Source organism: Hyperolius riggenbachi, chromosome 1, assembly GCF_040937935.1.
Source record: "Hyperolius riggenbachi isolate aHypRig1 chromosome 1, aHypRig1.pri, whole genome shotgun sequence".
NCBI classification, from domain to species: Eukaryota; Metazoa; Chordata; class Amphibia; order Anura; family Hyperoliidae; genus Hyperolius; species Hyperolius riggenbachi.
In genome coordinates, this window is record NC_090646.1 from 224,082,516 (window position 1) to 224,105,716 (window position 23,201).

Genomic DNA, 23,201 nt, shown 5'->3' on the forward strand with positions numbered 1-23,201 from the left:
TTTGGCATTTGGCGTGTTTTGAATTTGAGATCTGAAGCCTAGCGCATGCTGCTGGGAAGGGTGATCAGGACACAGGACAGTTGGAACTGTGTCTCATGCTCCCTGTCACCTCCTTTCAACCAAAAATATGGCTGCCCCATGAAAAAGATGGCTGCCCCCATGAAATCCCAAACATTTGCCTGTTCTTTAAAAACAGGGTGGGTAAGAGATTATATTAACTATCTATTTTAATTAACTTAACTAATGTAACTTAATGACAGTATGTTTGTTTAGGCCTCCCCTTTAAGTTCCCCTTTAAGGCCGGTGGGATTATGGCCCATACTCACGGGCTACGTGAGTATGAGGTGCAACACGGGCGCGCACCCCGAACCGTCGCTCGTTGCTGCTGTCGCCAGGCGATTGGCGCGGTCAATCGCCCGGCGACAGTTGCTGCCGCAACTGTCGCTAGTACGCGTGAGTATGCGGACTAGCGACAGCAAGGGGGGGAGGAACATCAGCGACAGCTTCCTTCACGTCAGTTGCCAGGTCCCTCCGCCAGGTGTATGCGGAGGGACCTGGCGACGAGTTGTCGCCGGCCTGTCGCGCACACGCTCCCGTGTGCTAGCGACAGGCCAGAAATGTTGCCCGTGAGTATGGGCCATTACATACTTCCTCCTTCACAAAGAAATATATGAGAGCGACATGGAGCACAGTTGGCAGTAGCGGCGTCAGGGGTGTGTTAAAGGGAACACGAGGTGAGAGGAATATGGAGGCTCCCATATTTATTTCCTTTCAAAATACCAGTTGCCTGGCTGTCCTCTTGATCCTGAGCCTCTAATACTTTTAGCCATAGACTCTGAACAAGCACATGCAGATCAGGTACTCTGCCTCAGCTGACTCAGGTTTTACTGGATTACTCTTATGCTTGTTCCAGGGCTTTGACTCGGACACTACTTATGCCAGAAGATCAACAGGGCTGACAGGAAACTGGCATTGTTTACAAGGAAATAAATATGGCAGCCTCCATATCCCTCTCACCCTGGGTTCCCTTTAACAGGCCTGCCACACTGCACATGTACAAAGATTCAGGTTTTGATTGGAAGAATTCAGAACGAGGTTCTGAATTTGAATATTCAAAACAACTCAACACTAATCACTTATGCTTAGAAATCTCTGGAGATGTCTTAAAGAGGAGCTGTCAGCCATGCTATCTCAGGAAAAAAAACAAATATATAAGTAGATAAATACTTGCTCTACTTACATAGCATATGTATTGCACTGTCCACATAATGATTTCTGTGAATTTTATAAAGGAAATGTAGAGAATCCTATTCTAGACAGTTTCCATATTTACTGTGGCTATTTTGAAGCCAGCCCTGATGTAATATCTGCCCTTAGTCTCCTCTGCCTGATTTGCCCGCCCTTCACTATAGAAAGTGCATTGTCTCAGCCTGATACATTTTGGCCAATCAGAGAGCAACAGAGGTGTGGAAGGGAAAGGCAGGAGGGAAAGAGGCTTCAGCCAGTCAGGCTGCATTAGTGAAGTCTGAAGGGAAGTAGAGAAGCAAAAAAAGATAACCCAGCATGCCTTGCAACTTCTCTTTTGTGTACTAAATTGTCTGTGTACCAAATAAGAGTCATGTAAACTGGGGAATGATAATTTATCAACAAGAAAAGGAACAGTGATTTTAACTTTTGCATTGCCTGATTAGCATCCTTATTACTTGTTTACCAGATAAAAATAAAGAATTGATTTTTTATTTTATGCCCGACAGTTACTCTTTAATAATCAGTCCCAAAAACTCTGCAAAATGACTCTTGTTTACTTTTCATTGCAACAAGAAAGATTCAGTTTATTATAAAGCAAACCTTAATATTCAGTAAGAAACCTTCCTAGGTATATGGTGATTAGTATGTTTACATTGAACATATTCAGAGGTCATTTGTCTACATTACTGGACATTTTTATTGTGTGTTTCTTATCAATGGTAAACATTCACTCACCTGCTGTATAATTTACACGTGTGTGAACTCAGACTCATTGGAACACTCTTGTCTGTATTGAGCTGTAGGAACAATGGTAAAGAGAAAAATGGTGAGAAGATAAAAATATCAAATTACTTGAACTGCAAAACAACATAACGGTATCTAATTCCAAAACAATGTGCCACTCCCTGCTGCTGCTATTTTAGATTGTTGTTTCTCAGTAAAGATGTGAACCATCTTATTGAGACGGTATATATAACAAAGATCCTGCGCTATGGGTAAGATTATCTCAAGTGCCCATTTAGTGGCAGTACACCCTGGTAAATGAAGTATGCAATTTTCCTGGGCTGACACATTTTCGACATACTTACCTTTATGAAGTAAATCATACAGTCCGCATCACTGTCTCTCAAAGAGGCTCACAGCCCTATGCTCCTGTCACAGTCTATTACCAATTGTGGTAGAAGCTAGTGGAGGAAACCCATGCACAGTTGTTCAAAAACTACAAACTCTTTGCAGAAAGTGTATTACTGGCTGAGCATTGATCTGTAGGCTATCTTCACAGTAGAATTTGCGTTGCATTCCCGGTAAAAATAGGAATGTAACTGAACAGAGAAGTTGCATCGCCCATTATGCACGCGTTGTGTTGCATACAGAGAAACATACACAGTCAATAAAAAGTATGCTTCACTGTCACTGTTAAAGTGCACTTTATGCGGTTACACACAATGGTATGCTAATGTACAGTATGCAGCTCTGAAAGGGACTATTTAAAGTGTACCTGAGACAAAAGGATGAAAAAGCTTTATACATATGTGGGGATTCCTCCAGCCCACTCCACGCAGATCACCCTCACACCATCCTCCACCTCCTGGATGGTCCGGTAGATGCTCAGTTATCTTCGGCCAGTCAGGTGTACTACGCATGCGCGGACGCGCTTTGCTCCCATTGCTGGGAGTGTTCTGCGTCTGCGCAGTACTACTGCACAGGTACAAAATGCTCCCAGCCATGGGAGCACAACATGGAGATCGTGCAGGTGGACTGCGCCTGCACCAACTGGCCGAAGATAACGGGACATTTACCGGGCCATCCAGGAGGTGGAGGATGCCGGCATGAGAGCGATCTGCATGGAGGCGGCTGGAGGTTGCCCCAGGTATGTATAACACTTTTCCATCCTTTCGTGTCAGGTACACTTTAAATAGTCCATTTCAGAGCTGCATACATTAGTATAAAATTTGCATCAACTTTTTAGCATTTTGTTGACCATCCCTAGCAGGAAAGGTGCCGATGCATAATACAATCTTACCAGTCCTGTGTAGAAGAAGGGAAAAACTGAGTAACTATACTTTGAACAGATGCTTAGATAGTCCATCATTTTGCATACATGTAGTAAGATTGTACAATGAAGATTGTATCATCAATGAGGACCTTAAAGGGAGCCTGAAGTGAAAGGAATACACGTGTTGACATCAATCCCTTATACACAATGCCAGTTACCTGGCTATCATGCTGAACTTTTGGCTTTAGTTGTGAAGTCAGAGTATGTGATCTGCATGCTCATTCTGGACCAGAGACGTAACAAAATTTGAGGCAGAGCATCAGCACAGCAGTCACACAACTGGCATTGTTTGTTAGAGAATGAAGATGGCAGCCTCTGTATTCCTCTCACTTCAGGTTCCCTTTAAGGCAGTTACATTCTGAGGGCACTACACTGTCTAATTCGGTAGTACTCTCACCTTGCAGTAATACAGTCTCAGGACACTCCATGTATGGAGTTTGTATGTGTTCTAAGAGGGTTACCTGACAAGTAGTCTGGTTTCTTCTCACACCACAATGTGCTGGTAGGTGAGCTAATATTTATAACTGCACAATGTGGGAGGCAGTTGTAAATGTATTGCAGTGCGAAACTAAGGGCCTGATTTACAAAGCGGTGATAACCAAGTTATCACGCCTAAGAGACTTTAGGCGTGATAACCTTTGCACCGCTGAGTTAGCACCGCTTTGTGCTGGTGATCGCACGCAAAGGCGCGCAATTCCACGCGCAGCGCCCATAGGGTTTAATGGGCGCATCGCGCGCACTTTGGGCGCGGGAATTTTGCGTGAGTTTCTTCTTATCACGCCTAAACTGAGTTTAGGCGTGATAAAGGGCTTTTCACTGGCGTGCAAACAGTTTGCACCGCTTTGTGAATCAGGCCCTAAATGTTTTTTTTTCCAGTTAGTTTTATTTATCATATTTATATTTGAATTATATAAAATATTTCATTTAAAACATAGATAAATGATTCTGTTTTTGTTTGTTTATTCAGATGCTGCATCTGCTGTTTGACGGGTGACATATGGTGAGCACTGTTGCAGTCACTAATATTACAAGAGAAAAGTCTCTAAACGTGGTGACAGATGACTAAACCATATTGTTTACTATAGAGATTTATTAGGCTACAACAAAACAAGACCAAAGCTGTGTAAACACACCAGATTTTTACTGTGTACAGGTGTACCCAAAGTCAACATCCTCTTCAGCAATCCACCAAGCTGGATGACACATTACTAAGCACTACTCTACTTAGAGACTGTCACCTGAAGCACTCATACAACATCACTTTATTCAATATTTATATGCTTAAATAGTTTTACAGAGCTTGCCATTCAAACCTGCATGCATGGCCGGATTTCAGGCAAGGCCACAAAGGCTTAGGGCACCAGGAAGCAAGGGGCGGTCAGCATGCTGGCACACTCATGCAATCAAGCTGACAAACATGTTAACTGGAGCAGTTAGGCAAGTGTGTGGGAGTCAGGGGCAGTAGACGTAGGCAGCTTATTGTCTGTGACATGAGCTGTCATTCATCATCACTGTCGGCCACTCTTCGAGTCCAACTCCACCCTCCACCCAGCTCCAACCTATCAGAACGGAAAGCATAGATTTGTCCCATAAATGGAATAAAAACTATAACCATCCTGATCATTTCAGATGTAATCGATCTTCACAACAGATTGAGAAAATGATTGACAAATTGGTTGTTTGTTGTCGATTGGCACCATGAACACTGTCCAATCCAATCAATCGGAAGGTTAATTGTTTAGTAAAATTGCATCATTAATAAGCATCTTTAAAATCAGTGATTACTGGGACCAATAAAAGTGTGTATGTGGTAGGGGGTTTGCTGTTTGTGAGGGGGCGGCTGGGGATAGTGGCCTTGGGCTATAAAAAGTGCTAATCCGGCCTTGCCAGCAGAACATTTTTATTTCTGTTGTTTAATTTTTTCTTCACTGAAAAAAAGTTTTTATAGTAATTGTTCTTAATAAATAAATGAAAAGCACATTGAGAACAAGATAACAATGTTTATGTCATACAGCTTTATTGGATAGCATGTGATGCATTTATTAAATATTTCATATTCTTTGAAATCCAGCCTGTACAGATTTAACCTGGAATTACGATAAAACCACCATAATTCAGGTGTCGTAACAGTGAACAGAGGCGTCAGCAGGATAAAAGGTTCTAAAAGGCTTAGGTGTAGGCAGAGGTGCTATTCGTGACCTTGAGACAATACTGTGTACTCCTATCTGTTTATTGCCTGAGGAAGCGGGAACATACCCGTGAAATGCGTTGCACTGTTTGTATTGGAGTATATTAATAAACTTGTTATCATAAAACTGACGGTATCTTGTCTGCTTCGGGGAGGCGAGTCCACCACCACCTCCTTGAGGGATTTTAAGCGTTTTAGAACCTTTTATCCTGCTGGCGCCTCTGTTCACTCTTACATTATCAATATCCACCCCTGGTGGAGGGGTTGATCCCCATTTTTCCTTATCTACAGAGAGCGACTTTTAATCCTGAGTGAGGACAGGTCTAATCTTGTCACCTGCCTATACAGTGGTCACCTAGGCGGTAACCCACGTTTGTGAGTATATACATTATATACTTTTCATTTCCAACCCCTTGTTTTGCATACTACACTATATTGGGCTCTCGGTATTTCTTTTGTCTTTATCATAATTCAGGTGTCGGAAATAGCCTGACCCCGAATTACATGGCCAAAAGTAAAAAATTGGTAATCAGTAAGGGAATATATTTCTCATATTCCTTGAGGTTACCTAGTGCAGAGACGTCTTTTGGCTCCTCCCGGCGCCCAAATTGCACACGTACTTGTTTCCTTGGCTCACTGTTGTGTGTCTTAGAATTGTACATTATGTCTATCTTATGTCTATCTAATTGATGACTATTGTGCTTATGTTCTTGCCCATTACTGAGATCATTTCCTGACCTTTTTTACTCTTACCTTACTCTTTATAATTGGAATTATGGTATTGCTTATCATTTTACACACACTCTTAGGATAACTTGCTATATTCCCATTGTAACAACATACTTTATAGTTATTTATATATAATTTCTCTGCCTAAAAATCAAATCAAAAATGTAAAAACAAAGTTTATAATATATGTTCAAATCCAGAGTGGACTCAAAATAAATCATTTATCCGTGTTTTACTATGTATAACACGTGCCCTGTAAGCAACAGGTAGTGATTGGTCACTATGGACAACTTGTGTCCTTGCTGTTAAATTATTTTAACATTGCGTACGTTGGCAGTAATTACACATGTGGGGAACATGAGATAACTCACACTAGATAGTGGCTTTTATTAAGCATGCACAGCATAGTAAATATGAACAGTTTCATGTTAATATTTTGTAAGGAAAAAAAAGTTGTTAATCCTCAAAACTGCTACTGTTGTATAATTTCCATTGCAAATACAGGACTGGTCCTTTCATACTACAGATAAATGATTGACTACCTAGAGTAGCAAGCCTTCCACATCAATAGCTAGACAGTGACTCCTGCTGGCCGTGGGAACTTACAGATTTGTCTGGGGTCACTGGGACTCTCAGCGTCTGCACTAATAATGGACTGGTTGCTGAGGAGAAAACTTTTTGTTTTCTTCATCATTTGTTAAAAAAAAAAAGTCATACATTACTTTAAATTATGGATGTGTGTGTGTATGTACACATACTATAGATACATAGCCATAACATTTATCCCCACAATGTGATTAATCATTACTCTGAACTCATTTAAAAAAATCTGATTGATGTAGTTAATTTGTACTGTATTTTGTATAATGAGTAAAACCCCAGAAACCAAGTACCCAAAAAAGTAAAGCAATACCAGGAATGGTTAAATGATTGCCTATGCTATCTATTTTTCCTTTACATTTTCTATGGTTTCATCTTTTCAGATTGATAAAACAACACCCAAATAAAGAAGTATTTTGAAATTAACGTAAAAAAAATGAAAGTTATTTTAGAACAGATTTGTGAATTGCGAGACAAAATACTAAAGCATCTTATTTAATAAGATGAGGATAAGCACGGTGGCAGAGTGGTTAATACTATGTCCCCAGTTCGAATCCCAGCCAGGGCACTATCTGCAAGGAGTTTGTATGTTCTCCCTGCATCTGTTGAGGTTTCCTCTGGGCACTCCAGTTTCCTCCCACATCCCAAAATATATAGATAAGTTAATTGGCTTCCCCCTAAAATGGTCCACCGACTATGATACATGCACTACACGATACATACATTGACATATGACTATAGCGGCAATTCGATTATGAGCCCCTCTGAGGGACAGTTATCGACAAGGCTATATACTCTGTACAGTGCTACAGAAGATGTTGGTGCTATAAAAACACTAAATAATAATAATAATTACTTAAAGAAAATCTGTACTCTAAAATTCTTACGATAAAAAGCATACCATTCTATTCATTATGTTCTCCTGGGCCCCTCTGTGCTCTTTCTGCCACTCCCTGCTGCAATCCTGGCTTGTAATTGCCAGTTTTATCCAGTGTTTACAAACAAAAGACATAGCATGTAATAGCTGAGAGTAGCTCAGTGTGTGAGTCATACAGAGTGTGCAGGGGGCCTGGAGAGGGTGTGTATAGCTTCTATCCAATCACAAGCAGCACAGCACATTCCAGCCTGACTGCCTCAGCCCGACAGAGGAGAGAAGATTAGATTATATAACAGAGATAACACTGTGCAATTAGGAAAGGCTGCACTTAGACAGAGCACATTAGAACAGGTATAGGAACTTATAGGATAGAAGAAATAAGGATGAAAATCTTGTTACAGAGTCTCTTTAAGATAAGCTTCATGAACTGGGCTCTGTGTCCTCTGTGAACCTCACTGGGAGATGGGACATCTGAGTCACACTCTAATACAGGGGTCGGGAACCTATGGCTCGCGAGCCATATATGGCTCTTTTCATGCCCGCATATGGCTCTCTGGCTCGCTAAAAGACGTGCGACAGAGCAGCCAGAGAGCCTGTGTTTACTTTTTTAAATCTGCGCCGCCGCCGCTCCCTCCATGCCGGGCCTTTGCAATTTGCATGTGTGCCTCCATCGGCACCGCCTCCCACCTCCCCTCACATCGCACGCTGAGCGCCGCCTCCTCCAGCCGCCGCGGCCAGCGTACTGTAGCTCTGCCCCCATGATGCTGCGTGCAGGGACTGGAGGCAGTGTTGCGGCCAGTGACGTCAGCCAAGCCCGCGCTTTGGAACTCCGCGGTGAAGCTGCCTGGCCTGGTGAGTTAGCTAGCTAGCTAGACAAAGCCTGCCACCCAGCGCCTCACCTGTTTCCCCCTCACCACCCTCCAAGCAATATCCCCTACCCACCCAGCACCTCACCTGTTTCCCCACCACCACCCACCAAGCAAATTCCGTATCGCCTACCCACCCAGCACCTCACCTGTTTCCCCACCACCAAGCAATATCCATATCTCCTACCCACACAGCACCTCACCTGTTTCCCCCACCACCACTCACCAAGCAATATCGCCTACCCACCCAGCACCTCACCTGTTTCCCCACCACCACCCACCAAGCAATATCGCCTACCCACCCAGCACCTCACCTGTTTCCCCCACCACCACCACCCACCAAGCAATATCGCCTACCCACCCAGCACCTCACCTGTTTCCCCACCACCACCCACCAAGCAATATCGCCTACCCACCCTGCACCTCACCTGTTTCCCCACCACCACCCACCAACTAATATCGCCTACCCACCCAGCACCTCACCTGTTTCCCCACCACCACCCACCAACCAATATCACCTACCCACCCAGCACCTCACCTGTTTCCCCCACCCACCAAGCAACATCACCTGCCCACCCAGCACCTTGACCTTCCTCTCCACACCCTGACCTGCCGCTCCCATTATTTTCTGGTGAATGCTGGCCACTTTACGATTATTTTATGGTGAAATGCTCCCCACTTTACAATTATTTTGTGAAATGCTCCCCACTTTACGATTATTTTATGGTGAAATGCTCCCCACTTTACGATTATTTTGTGGTGAAATGCTCCCCACTTTACAATTATTTTGTGAAATGCTCCCCACTTTACGATTATTTTATGGTGAAATGCTCCCCACTTTACGATTATTTTATGGTAAAATGCTCCCCACTTTAGGATTATTTTATGGTGAAATGCTCCCCACTTTATGATTATTTTATGGTGAAATGCTCCCCACTTTACGATTATTTTATGGTGAAATGCAGCCCACTTTTACGATTATTTTATAGTGAAATGCTAACCGTTAGCAACTGTATAACAACGTTATTAAAAATAATTCAGACACTAATTGTCCTTTAAAAGTGTTTGTTTTGCATAAAATGTACACCTTACCTTGTATTTAGTTTTAAACATATTGTATGGCTCTCACAGAATTTCATTTTAAAATATGTCGTGTTTATGGCTCTCTCGGCCAAAAAGGTTCCCGACCCCTGCTCTAATATAAGGAAGCTCAACTTCTTCCATCTATTTCCTGTAAATGAATCATGCAAAGTAATGATAATAGCTTGCAATTGCAACCTTGTATTGTTTGCAGCATTACTTGCATACTACAGGTCAATGGAAACTGATGCCCGAAATGGTTCAAATTTTCTATCAGGCAAGAAGGTGTTACTTTTTCCCCAGGGGAATAGTCATCCAGCTCACAAACTCCTGTTGGTGTTTACATTCATTGCTCCGACTTTCTCCAGGAAATTGATTATTAGCTGAGAGGACTTTCTCCAACCCTTCTACCTCCTAGAAATTAGCAAAACATGTGGTACATGGCAGAACACAAATACATATTAGACATGGAAAGATTATGAAAAGATAATTTTGTCTAAGGAAGCTTACGGCTAGTGTCGGCCAAGCTGGTGGGCTTCTAACATTTAGCCACAAAAAATGTTGGGAATGATGTCAGAACTACTGCCCTCAGCCTACATCAGCACAATTAACCATGTAAAATGGCAAATGGCCTCCTTAGATGAAAACACAGTGTACTTAGTGGGAGAAGAGGAAGCCCTGTGGCATAACCTTAATTTTTGAATGTTAAGGACAAAGTTATTTGATCACAGATTTGTGAACTGCGAGACAAAATACTAAAACATCTTATTTAATAAGATAAGGATAAGCACGGTGGCAGAGTGGTTAATACTATGTCCCCAGTTCGAATCCCAGCCAGGGCACTATCTGCACGGAGTTTGTATGTTCTCCCTGCATCTGTTGGGGTTTCCTCCGTGCACTCCAGTTTCCTCCCACATCCCAAAATATATAGATAAGTTAATTGGCTTCCCCCTAAATTGTCCCCCGACTATGATACATGCACTACACGATACATACATAGACATATGACTATAGCGGGGAATCGATTATAAGCCCCTCTGAGGGACAGTTATCGACAAGGCTATATACTCTGTACAGTGCTACAGAAGATGTTGGTGCTATAAAAACACTAAATAATAATAATAATTACTTAAAGAAAATCTGTACTCTAAAATTCTTACAATAAAAAGCATACCATTCTATTCATTATGTTCTCCTTGGCCCCTCTGTGCTCTTTCTGCCACTCCCTGCTGCAATCCTGGCTTGTAATTGCCAGTTTTATCCAGTGTTTACAAACAAAAGACATAGCAAGTCATAGCTGAGAGTAGCTCAGTGTGTGAGTCATACAGAGTGTGCAGGGGGCCTGGAGAGGGTGTGTATAGCTTCTATCCAATCACAAGCAGCACAGCACATTCCAGCCTGACTGCCTCAGCCCGACAGAGGAGAGAAGATTAGATTATATAACAGAGATAACACTGTGCAATTAGGAAAGGCTGCACTTAGACAGAGCATTATTTTATGGTGAAATGCTCCCCACTTTACGATTATTTTATGGTGAAATGCAGCCCACTTTACAATTAATTTCTGGTGTAATGCTCCCCACTTTACGATTATTTTATGGTGAAATGCTCCCCACTTTTACGATTATTTTATGGTGAAATGCTAACCGTTAGCAACTGCATAACAACGTTATTAAAAAGAATTCAGACACTTATTGTCCTTTAAAAGTGTTTGTTTTGCATAAAATGTACACCTTACCTTGTATTTAGTTTTAAACATATTGTATGGCTCTCACAGAATTTCATTTTAAAATATGTCGTGTTTATGGCTCTCTCGGCCAAAAAGGTTCCCGACCCCTGCTCTAATATAAGGAAGCTCAACTTCTTCCATCTATTTCCTGTAAATGAATCATGCAAAGTAATGATAATAGCTTGCAATTGCAACCTTGTATTGTTTGCAGCATTACTTGCATACTACAGGTCAATGGAAACGGATGCCAGAAATGGTTCAAATTTTCTATCAGGCAAGAAGGTGTTACTTTTTCCCCAGGGGAATAGTCATCCAGCTCACAAACTCCTGTTGGTGTTTACATTTATTGCTCCGACTTTCTCCAGGAAATTGATTATTAGCTGAGAGGACTTTCTCCAACCCTTCTACCTCCTAGAAATTAGCAAAACATGTGGTACATGGCAGAACACAAATACATATTAGACATGGAAAGATTATGAAAAGATAATTTTGTCTAAGGAAGCTTACGGCTAGTGTCGGCCAAGCTGGTGGGCTTCTAACATTTAGCCACAAAAAATGTTGGGAATGATGTCAGAAATAACTTTGTCCTTAACATTCAAAAATTAAGGTTATGCCAGACATGGAAAGATTATGAAAAGATAATTTTGTCTAAGGAAGCTTACGGCTAGTGTCGGCCAAGCTTCTAACATTTAGCCACAAAAAATGTTGGAAATGATGTCAGAAATACTGCCCTCAGCCTACATCAGCACAATTAACCATGTAAAATGGCAAATGGCCTCCTTAGATGAAAACACAGTGTACTTAGTGGGAGGAGAGGAAGCCCTGTGGCATAACCTTAATTTTTGAATGTTAAGGACAAAGTTATTTGATCACAATAACTTTTATGGTTATCTTGAGGACTCAGAAGACTAGGACGGGCAAGCATGATAGCACAATGGTTAATATACTTACTTTTTTTCAGTGCTCCTATTCCTATGTTTGAATTGTGGTTATGTCAGGTATGGTGTGTTACCATGTTTTGCCTGCTGGTGACAGTATACACTTGAACTGTAATAGATTTTTGTCACCCACCAACATGAAACCTTCTTCAGTCACTGGACAAATGCTGCAATTCTTTGTTTTGCCTGCAGGTCATGTCTGGAGCTCAATCAATTTCTACAGTATGTTTCTATTGATAGGTGCTCAGGAGTGTTCTTTCCATTGGGCGCCAGGGGGTGTGGCGCACCGGGTGACTGACAGGGAGGGGGGTGTCACAAAGGCCTCCGGCAGAGGTCATGAGCAAGAGGGGAAGCAGTGCAAGAAGGAAGGGCAGCAGGGACAGCGGCGGGCAGGGGGGCAAGACCCCCCTCCCTCACCTAGGTCCCCTCCTTCTGCACTCTCCCCTCTCCAGATATGCGGGTGGCAGGCAGGCACGGCCGGTGGAGAATAACTCACCTGACTGTCTTGTTCCAGGTGCTGGAGCACTGCATCACGGGTCCCCCCTTCAATGCCGCTCACTGTTCTTTCTGATTGGCGGAAGCATAGTGAGCGACATTGAAGGTGGAAACCTGCGGCACGTGGTGGTGACACAGCGTTCCAGCACCTGGAATGCAGGAGTTAGGTGAGCTATTGCCCACCCACCCACCATGCCTGCCGCCCGCATATCTTGAGGGGGGAGAGTGCAGAAGGAGGGGAACCAGTTAAGAGGGGCTGTCCCCACTGCCCCTCCTTCTTGCACTGCTTCCACCAACTATACTAGCTATACTGGGGGAAACTATACTAGCTATACTGGGGGCAACTATACTACCTACACTGAGGCAACTATACTACCTACACTGGGGGCAACTATACTAGCTATACTGGGGCAACTGTACTAGCTATACTGGGGAAGTATACTACCTCCATTGGGGGCAACTATACTAGTTATACTGGGGCAACTATACTACCTACATTGGGGCAACTATACTACCTATACTGTGGCAACTTTACTACCTACAGTGGGGGCAACTATACTATCTACAGTGGGGGCAACTATACTACCTACACTGGGGGCAACTATACTACCTACACTGGGGGCAACTATACTACCTATACTGTGGCAACTATACTACCTACAGTGAGGGCAACTATACTAGCTATACTGGAACAACTTTGAGGAATTCTGCATGGGATTATCTAGATGCTTCCCTCAACTTAGTTATCAATTTATTTTCATCAATTCAAGTTCACTTTAAGCCTAGTCACATTAGGATCACTATCAGACCACTTCCCTGATCAGAAGGCAGCAGATGCATGGACATGCAGAACAGTCTTTTCTACGGAAAAGCATCTACTTTTTCTCACATGTACGTCTGCATCATGCTCAGGTTTGTCTGTTGTGCTTTCGCAATGCACAAGTCCAACCTGCATGACTTTTTCAGCCACTGTGTTGCCACAGAATGGCATGAATGTGCTCTGAGGTCACATGCTGTGCCCCAGGGATATAGACTCCGCATTTCTGGAAAACTTTCAGCTTGATCACAGTAGCAAAAACGCACAGCAATGAAGGTAATTCTCCACTAAGGCTTAACATAAGCACTGATAACATTTTTGATACATCAACTTAATTTCTTTGAGCAGGAATCCAGGTGTTAACATACCACTGTGCCTTACAGTAATCATCTTTAGGCTTAGGCTATGGAGCAATGGCCTTTCTTGGAAGAAGTTCCCCTTTCAAAAAAGCTGAGAGCATTGAAATGTGAAGAGGAGCACAGAGCAAACTATTGCTTCACCCTGTGGTTTACTGCTTTGCATCATTTAACCCAAAGCTGCCCTCTAGTGGTAAAATCACATTATACACATCTTGCTGAGTGTTCTTCAATTCATTGGCACAATATGTACTGTAAAGCAGGCCATACTCTCATCGATTTCTCCCAAAGATAAATGGCTGATTCTATCACTCTGGCCAAATTGGTGAGAAAACGATGCAGCATTTGGCCTGCTCAATCGACTGATCGAGCAAGTTCAGAAGGAAAATCGGTTTTGGCGGAAAATGTAGATCAATCAGAGGCTGATTAGGAGTGCATTGCTAGCAGTGTTGGATACGGTGACCAGCGAGAAGATACCTTTCCGCCGGACAGTCCAGTCTCTGCTTCTACCTGGTGTCTTTTTCACTTTATGTCCCCAGGTGCCTGTGTGACATAATGCAGGGGATAGACACTAGGGGCCTCTAGTGGTCACAGTGCCCCTAGTGCTTGTCCGCTGCATTACACTACACAGGCGCCCAGGGACAGGGAAGTGAAGAGTAGCAGCTGGTGGGAAGAAGCAGAGACCGGGACCAGCAGAGATTAGGACCACGCAGTGGACAGGTGCGAACTGCAGAGGGAACTGAGACAAACAGATTTTCAAAGTTTTCATGGTGAAATAGATTGTTTGTAGTGTGTAGAAGCAATCGAGCAGATAGATCTTGTCTCTGATCAGATAATAATCGAAGAGGGATCGATCTGCTGGCCATATCGACCAGTGTATGGCCACCTTAAATAGTAGAGATAGTCATTGAGATGCTAATAAATAGCAGTAGCTTGTATTCCAATTTAATACTGATAGATGAATATGGGGGTCTTGTGATTTAATTATACAATCCTGTAAATTAAATGATACTGTGTATAGAAGAGGTGAAAAGCTCTAGATCACTCCAACAGGTCTATAAAAGGTCTCAGCCTCCAATTATCATTAATAAAAAGGCATTCCTTAACATGAATTTGAAAATGAGGGTGACAAACTTTGTGTGAAGCCCATTGCATCTATTCTAGTAGTATGTTCATAGATAACCAATGCAAAGAGTCATCATACATACTGCCATTGCAACTCCACATTGAAAACCAGAACTGCCACTACCTGCTGCAGAATCAAAGTCATACAAAGCCCAAACACAGTGATTTTCAATGTTAAAGTATACCCGAGGCAAACCTCAAGTCAAAAGTAAAATACTTCTCTAAGAAGAGAGAAGCCTCTGCATCCTGTAGAGGCTTCCCACGCTGTCCTCCAGTTCACTGTTGCCAAGCGCGGACCCCACAAAGGAATCCAACAAGAGCTTGTGGCATTCCAAGCTCAGGACCGCATCCTCTTCAAGCACAAGTGTGGCATACTGTGCCTGTGTGAGCACGCCCACGCCTGCACAGTAAGGCGGAGCCTCTCATGCATGAGAGGCTCAGTGCTACTGTGCAGGGGCAGCCATTTTGCAAGAACAGGAGTGCAGTCGCAATGTAGAGGAGAGTTCCAGACAGTGGTGGGGGCCTGGAGGACAGCATGAGAAGCTTCTGGAGGACCCTGAGGCTTCCCTCTCCTTAGGCAAGTAATTTATTTTTGACCCAAGGTTCCACTTGGATTCAAGTGCTGAGGCATCAATATGTAATGAGACACTTGCCTACTTTTTACCTGGTGAACTGTGTATTCAACAGGAAAAGACCCTGTAAACACAGCTTGTGAATGTTAACTGTAAAATTTTAAGCAAACAGTCATATTTTCGATAAGATCATTTATATTGAAAGAAAATATCATATTTATTTTATCCACAGCACAAAAGAATCCAACTTGTGATCATATCTCCACCAGTTATGATCACATATATGAAAAATCCACCAAGCGGAACAATCATTTCTTTAAAGAAACAATAAATAAGATCGATTGGACCCATCAGTGTCTTTATTTTCATGCAATATGGTGTGAATAATGTGATAGAAAAAATGATGGTTCACTAAAAATTATACCATTAATGGACACCTTTATGTTAGGTACAAACTTCCGGTCAGATCGCCTGGTCAAATTGATCATTTCTGCTCACGATCAATAACTGGATCGAATTTGTGCAGTGATGATCTAAAAATCAATCCCATTATCAATCCAGAGAAGATCAGACATATCGGATAGTACTGATTCGACCTGTCGATCTGATGGGAAATCGCACCGTGTGTATCAGACATTACAGGGACAGAATGTATTGCTCTGACATATATTGCTGTGTAAAATGCTGATTATATGAACAGTAGCAGTGTTTGCAGCAAGAAATGCAAGATTATTAGGGATATCTGTAACATGAATATATACATATAGCCTTGCCCCCATGAAACAAGGATTCCAATGTTCGCCTGCAAGGCTCACGCCTCCTTCCAGAACAAAGAAAAGCTAAAATTGCAACACTAGTGATTATGTCATCGCTATTTCGGGCACAGATTTCAGGAACTGAGATTCCTTCCCAACCAATTTAACTTTAGTCTCATCTCTGCAGTTACCATTTAGTATCTTACACAAAGTCTATGCTACAGTCACATAACACACCACTAAAAATGCTTTTTTTGCATGAGGCAAAAATCACTAATTTGATTGACAATACTATGGTACGTATATAATTACCCTGTTACCTAAGTTTATAAGATGAAAACCAGGGTGAAAAAAAACAAAAACTAAACCTGGTTGTCCATAGTGCAGGGGCGTTTTGTGGACCTTCTTCCCTCAAGCCTCCCAATCATTTCCCTCTTGTGTCCTTCACATGGAAAGTGGGGCATGGAGGCATAGGCGGGGAAAGAGGGACACAGAGGCATAGACGGGAAAAGGGGGACACGGAAGCATAGACGGGAAAAGGGGGACACGGAAGCATAGATGGGGAAAGGGAGATACAGAGGCATAGATGGGGAAAGGGGGACACAAAGCATAGACAGATAAAAGGGGACACAGAGGCATAGATGGGGAAAGGGGGAACCAGAAGCATAGACAGAGAAAGGGGGACACAGAGGCATAGACGGGGAAAGGGGGAACTGGAAGCATAGACAGAGAAAGGGGGACACAGAGGCATAGACGGTGAAAGGGGGAACTGGAAGCATAGACAGAGAAAGGGGGACACAGAGGCATAGACGGGGAAAGGGGGAACTGGAAGCATAGACAGAGAAAGGGGGACACAGAGGCATAGACGGTGAAAGGGGGAACTGGAAGCATAGACAGAGAAAGGGGGACACAGAGGCATAGACGGGGAAAAGGGGAACCAGAAGCATAGACAGAGAAAGGGGGACACAGAGGCATAGACGGGGAAAGGGGGAACTGGAAGCATAGACATGGAAAGGGGGATACAGAGGCATAGACGGTGAAAGAGGGAACTGGAAGCATAGACGTGGAAAGGGGGACACGGAGGCTTAGACGGGGAAAGGGGGAACACGAGACAGAGAAAGGGGGACACAGGACACGGGACAGGCCAAAGGGTACACCGGGGTATAGGCAGAGGGAAAGGAGGACACAGGGTGACAGAAGGGACATGGGACAGGGCAAAGGAGGACATTTGGGGGAGAAAAAGTGTGTCTTATGATCCGAAAAATACAGTAATACACAATTTTTCCCACTTTCAAAGTGGTTCAGTACAAGCAAAATGTGAAATAAGAATAAGTAAATAAGGAATAAATATTATGTTTCATTTTATTTCATACATAGAAGTAAATACAACAAAGTCCATGTTATCCGGCACCGGCGGGGATCACCTGATGCCGGATACAAGTGCTTACTGGTTGCTTGTGCAACCGGCCGAAATAGCACAAACCTTCCCCTGCAAATACGGAGGCTTCAGTGATGCTTAGAAGCCTCCCTCTATCTCCCTGTCTTTTTGTAATTGTTTGTTCACCCTATTGTAGGTAACTGTTGTTTGGCCTTCCTGTTCTTTGGATAACAACTGCCTCAGGCAGTAATCAGGCGTGCGTATAGAAGCGCCTGATCACCGAGCCATGACACACATGCCAGCCCCCAGAGAATTCTGATTCCTTTGTGCACACCGATCCCCATCCTGCCGCATGACGTCACCTCCATCACCCCTCCACATAGCAACAGTACTCATCGTCAGCTACACAGCTGACTCGTGCCTCTGCATCCTGCCCCAGCGATGTCGCCCAAGGGGATCAGGTCCCGATCCCCGACAGGCGACATCCATCAAAGATGTGTACACACCTTATATAAAGACTAAATAACCTGCTGTCTATCTGCACCAGCTTCATTGTCTCATATAAGTACAGTACATGTTTACATTTCCTCAGTGATATCAACCAGGCAAACAGCCTTTCAAGTCTGAAGACAAATGCATCAAGGATCAAGAAGGACAGCTCTCTACATGCCAGTTTACCTTCCTAATCCCAGATTTGAATACAGTGGCTTGCAAAAGTATTCGGCCCCCTTGACGTTTTCCACATTTTGTCACATTACTGCCACAAACATGAATCAATTTTATTGGAATTCCACGTGAAATACCAATACAAAGTGGTGTACACGTGAGAAGTGGAACTCATCATACAGGATCCCAAACATTTTTTACAAATAAATAACTGCAAAGTGGGGTGTGCGTAATTATTCAGCCCCCTGCGTCAATAATTTGTAGAACCACCTTTTGCTGCAATTATGGCTGTAAGTCTTTTAGGGTATGTCTCTACCCGCTTTGCACATCTAGAGACTGAGATCCATGCCCATTCTTCTTTGCAAAACAGCTCCAGCTCAGTCAGATTAGATGGACAGCGTTTGTGAACAGCAGTTTTCAGATCTTGCCACAGATTCTCGATTGGATTTAGATCTGGACTTTGACTGGGCCATTCTAACACATGGATATGTTTTGTTTCAAACCATTCCATTGTTGCCCTGGCTTTATGTTTAGGGTCGTTGTCCTGCTGGAAGGTGAACCTCAGCCCCAGTCTCAAGTCTTTTGCAAACTCCAAGAGGTTTTCTTCCAAGATTGCCCTGTATTTGGCTCCATCCATCTTCCCATCAACTCTGACCAGCTTCCCTGTCCCTGCTGAAGAGAAGCACTCCCAGAGCATGATGCTGCCACCACCATGTTTGACAGTGGGGACAGTGTGTTCAGAGTGATGTGCAGTGTTAGTTTTCCGGCACACATAGCGTTATGCGTTTTGGCCAAAAAGTTCAATTTTGGTCTCATCTGACCAGAGCACCTTCTTCCACATTTGCGGTGTCCCCCACATGGCTTGTGGCAAACTGCAAACGGGACTTCTTATGCTTTTCTGTTAACAATGGCTTTCTTTTTGCCACTCTTCCATAAAGGCCAACTTTGTGCAGTGCACGGCTAATAGTTGTACCATGGACAGATTCCCCCACCTGAGCTGTAGATCTCTGCAGCTGGTCCAGAGTCTCCATGGGCCTCTTGACTGCATTTCTAATCAGCACTCTCCTTGTTTGACCTGTGAGTTTAGGTAGACAGTCTTGTCTTGGTAGGTTTACAGTTGTGCCATACTCCTTCCATTTCTGAATGATCACTTGAACAGTGCTCCGTGGGATGTTCAAGGCTTTGGAAATATTTTTGTAGCCTAAGCCTGCTTTAATTTTTGTAATAACTTTATCCCTGACCTGTCTGGTGTGTTCTTTGGACTTCATGGTGTTGTTGCTCCCAATATTCTCTTAGACAACCTCTAAAGGCCGTCACAGAGCAACTGTATTTGTACTGACATTAGATTACACACAGGTGCACTCTATTTAGTCATTAGCACTCATCAGGCAATGTCTATGGGCAACTGACTGCACTCAGACCAAAGGGGGCTGAATAATTACGCACACCCCACTTTGCAGTTATTTATTTGTAAAAAATGTTTGGAATCCTGTATGATTTTCGTTCCACTTCTCACGTGTACACCACTTTGTATTGGTCTTTCACGTGGAATTCCAATAAAATTGATTCATGTTTGTGGCAGTAATATGACAAAATGTGGAAAACTTTTAGGGGGCCGAATACTTTTGCAAGTATGGTCTAGTAATATCTCCACATATGTGCAAAAAAAATAGTTTTCTTTCAATTTGGAAACTGTTCATGTTTATAGCAGTATAATTGAAAGTTGAAATTTCTCTGACAAAAACAACTCATACGTTAACATTTTCACAGACATATGCAAATTCTTCTGATTTACCCTTGCACTGATGAAAAGCATGTTGATAGTTCAACTAAAGCAAACTTGTCTGACCTGTACCATGTCTAGTGGGCACAAATGTTGTTTTTTTCTTAACCCCCTTGGCGGTATGAAAAATACCGCCAGGGGGCAGCGCAGCGGTTTTTTTTTAATTTTTTTTTTTTAAATCATGTAGCGAGCCCAGGGCTCGCTACATGATAGCCGCTGCTCAACGGCATCCCCCCAGCCCCGCCGATCGCCTCCGGCGATAGGCGATCAGGAAATCCCGTTCAAAGAACGGGATTTCCTGGAGGGCTTCCCCCGTCGCCATGGCGACGGGGCGGGATGACGTCAGCGACGTCGGGACGTCATTGGGAGACCCGATCCACCCCTTGACGCTGCCTGGCACTGATTGGCCAGGCAGCGCAGGGGTCTGGGGGGGGGGGGGGGCCGCGCGCCGCACCGGATAGCGGCGATCGGGCGCGCGGCAGCGGCGATCGGGGTGCTGGCGCAGCTAGCAAAGTGCTAGCTGCGTCCAGCAAAAAAAAATTATGAAAATCGGCCCAGCAGGGCCTGAGCGGCACCCTCCGGCGGCTTACCCCGTGTCCAGCACGGGGTTACCGCTAAGGAGGTTAAAGCAGCAAACCTGCAAAACTCTATGAAGCCAATCTTAAAGGACTGCCAGAAGTGAAAAAGATATGGAGGCTGCCATATTTATTACCCTTTAAAGGGAACCTGAGGTGAGAGAGATATGGAGGCTGTCATATTTATTTCCTTGTAAACAACGCCAGTTGCCTGGCAGCCCTGTTGATCATCTGGCATAAGTAGTGTCTGAGTCAAAACCCTGAAACAAGCATGTGGCTAATCCAGTAAATCAAAGTACCTGATCTGCTGCATGTCTATGGTTAAAAGTATAAAGGCTCATACACACATCAGACTATAGTCTTTGGAAAATGAAAGTTCACAGATCAATCTTACCACCCTTCATGTAGTATGAGAGTCACACCTTCACAGTCTTTTCTATAGAGCTGAACACCCCATCAGAAAAAAATCTTTGCAAGCATCTTGCAACAGACACAAAAGATCAGTAACTGCAAAAGATCTGTTCCTGGCAAAGATCCGTTCCTGCAAAATGCATTCATATGCCTCAATTCACGGAGCATTATCAAACGTTTATCAAACACTTTATCAAACGTTTGATAATTTACCTCATGGGTAAAATCTCATTTTAAATTCACTAAGGTGTTATATATTTATCGAATGTTTTACCGATAAAATGTTCAACAAGTATATAACACCTTAGTGAATTCAAAATGAGATTTTACCCATGAGGTAAATTATCAAACGTTTGAGAAAGTGTTTGATAAACGTTTGATAATGCTCCGTGAATTGAGGCCATAGTCTGAGATCTGCAGATCATCATACACACCTTGTCTAACTGACATTCATCTGCAGATCAGACAATCATCTGCAGATCTGAAAATCCATCCTGGTGGATCTGATCTGCAGATGAATGTCAGTTAAACAAGGTGTGTGGGCTGGAACCCACAGGAGCGCTTTTGGCAGCGTTTTGGCAGCACTGCGATACGCTAGCAGTTTGCCAAAACGCTGGGCTAATGTTAATGGATGGGGCAACTTCCACAGGAGCGTTTGCGTTTCCCAGAAACGCAAACGCAGGACCTGCAGCATTTTGGGAGCGTTAGCGCTTCAATGTAAAGTATTGAAACGCTAGCAGAAACGCTCAGCAAAACCTAAACTGAGCGGTTTTGCTAGCGTTTTGCGGTTAAGCACACTGTAACAAAATGAAAAATAATTCACAGGACCAATCAGGATAAAAACGCAAAATGCAAAACGCTAGGCACCCGCTGGGGAAAAAAATACAATGTTGCAAAACACAACCAAAAACGCGCATGAATCCGCTTGCAAACCGCTCAGACAAAACGCTAGCGGTTGCGTTTTGCGTTTGCGGTTTTCAGTGGGTTCCAGGCCTAAATGATGATCTGCAGATATCATAGACTATGAATGCATTTTGCAGGAACGGATCTTTGGCAGGAACAGATCTTTTGCAGATACTGATCTGTTGAATGTGTACAGCATCTTTGTGTGCAGCATCTTGCAAAGATTTCTGTCTGATGTGGAGTTCAGCTCCATAGAAAAGACTGTGAAGGTATGGCTCTCATACTACATGGAAGAGGGTAAAATTGGTCTGTGATCTTTCAGTTTCCAAAGACTATGGTCTGATGTGTGTATGAGCCTTTAGAGACAAAGAATCAGGACTGCCAGGCAACTGGTATTGTTGAAAGGACAAGTGAGGTGAGAAGACTATGGAGGCTGCCATGTTTATTACCTTTTAAACAATACCAGTTGCCTGGCAGCCCTACTGATCTATTTGGCTGCAATAGTGTCTGAAAAACACCAGGAACAAGTACGCAGCTAATCTTGATCTGACAAAAATATCAGAAACACCTGATCTGCTGCATGCTTGTTCATGGTTTATGGCTAAAAGTATTAGACACAGAGGATCAGCAGGAATGCCAGGCAACTGGTATTGATTAAAAGGAAATAATATGTCAGCCTTAATATCCTTCTCACTTCAGTTGCCCTTTAAAAGGAAATAAATATGGCAGCCTCCATATCCCTCTCACCTCGGATTCCGCTAAACAATACGACTTTCCTGGCTGTCCTGCTGATCCTCTGCCTCAAATACGTTTAGCCATATACCATGAACAAGTATGCAGATCAGATGTTTCTGAACAAAAATGTCAAGATTAGCTTGTTTCAGGTGTGTGATTTAAACTAATGCAGCCAAAGAGATCAGCAAGACAACCAGGCAACTGGTATTGTTTAAAAGGAAATAAATATGTCAGCCTCCATATACCTCTCGATTCAGGTTCCCTTTAAACTATCAGTAGCTGGACTGCAGATCCCTATGGCGCAAACATGAAAAAAGTGC

The 23,201-nt window shown here is 43.3% G+C and overlaps 1 protein-coding gene across 7 annotated transcripts in view; it reads right to left on the minus strand.

Annotated features, from left to right (window-relative positions):
* ALPK1 (alpha kinase 1) overlaps positions 1–23,201 on the minus strand; it is a 205,727-nt gene that overhangs the window by 139,177 nt on the left and 43,349 nt on the right. For all 7 annotated transcript variants that reach the window (XM_068281338.1, XM_068281329.1, XM_068281346.1 and 4 more), the window contains one exon: positions 1,984–2,045. The gene's annotated coding sequence lies outside the window, so the exon portion shown is untranslated. The remainder of the gene's footprint in view (positions 1–1,983; positions 2,046–23,201) is intronic.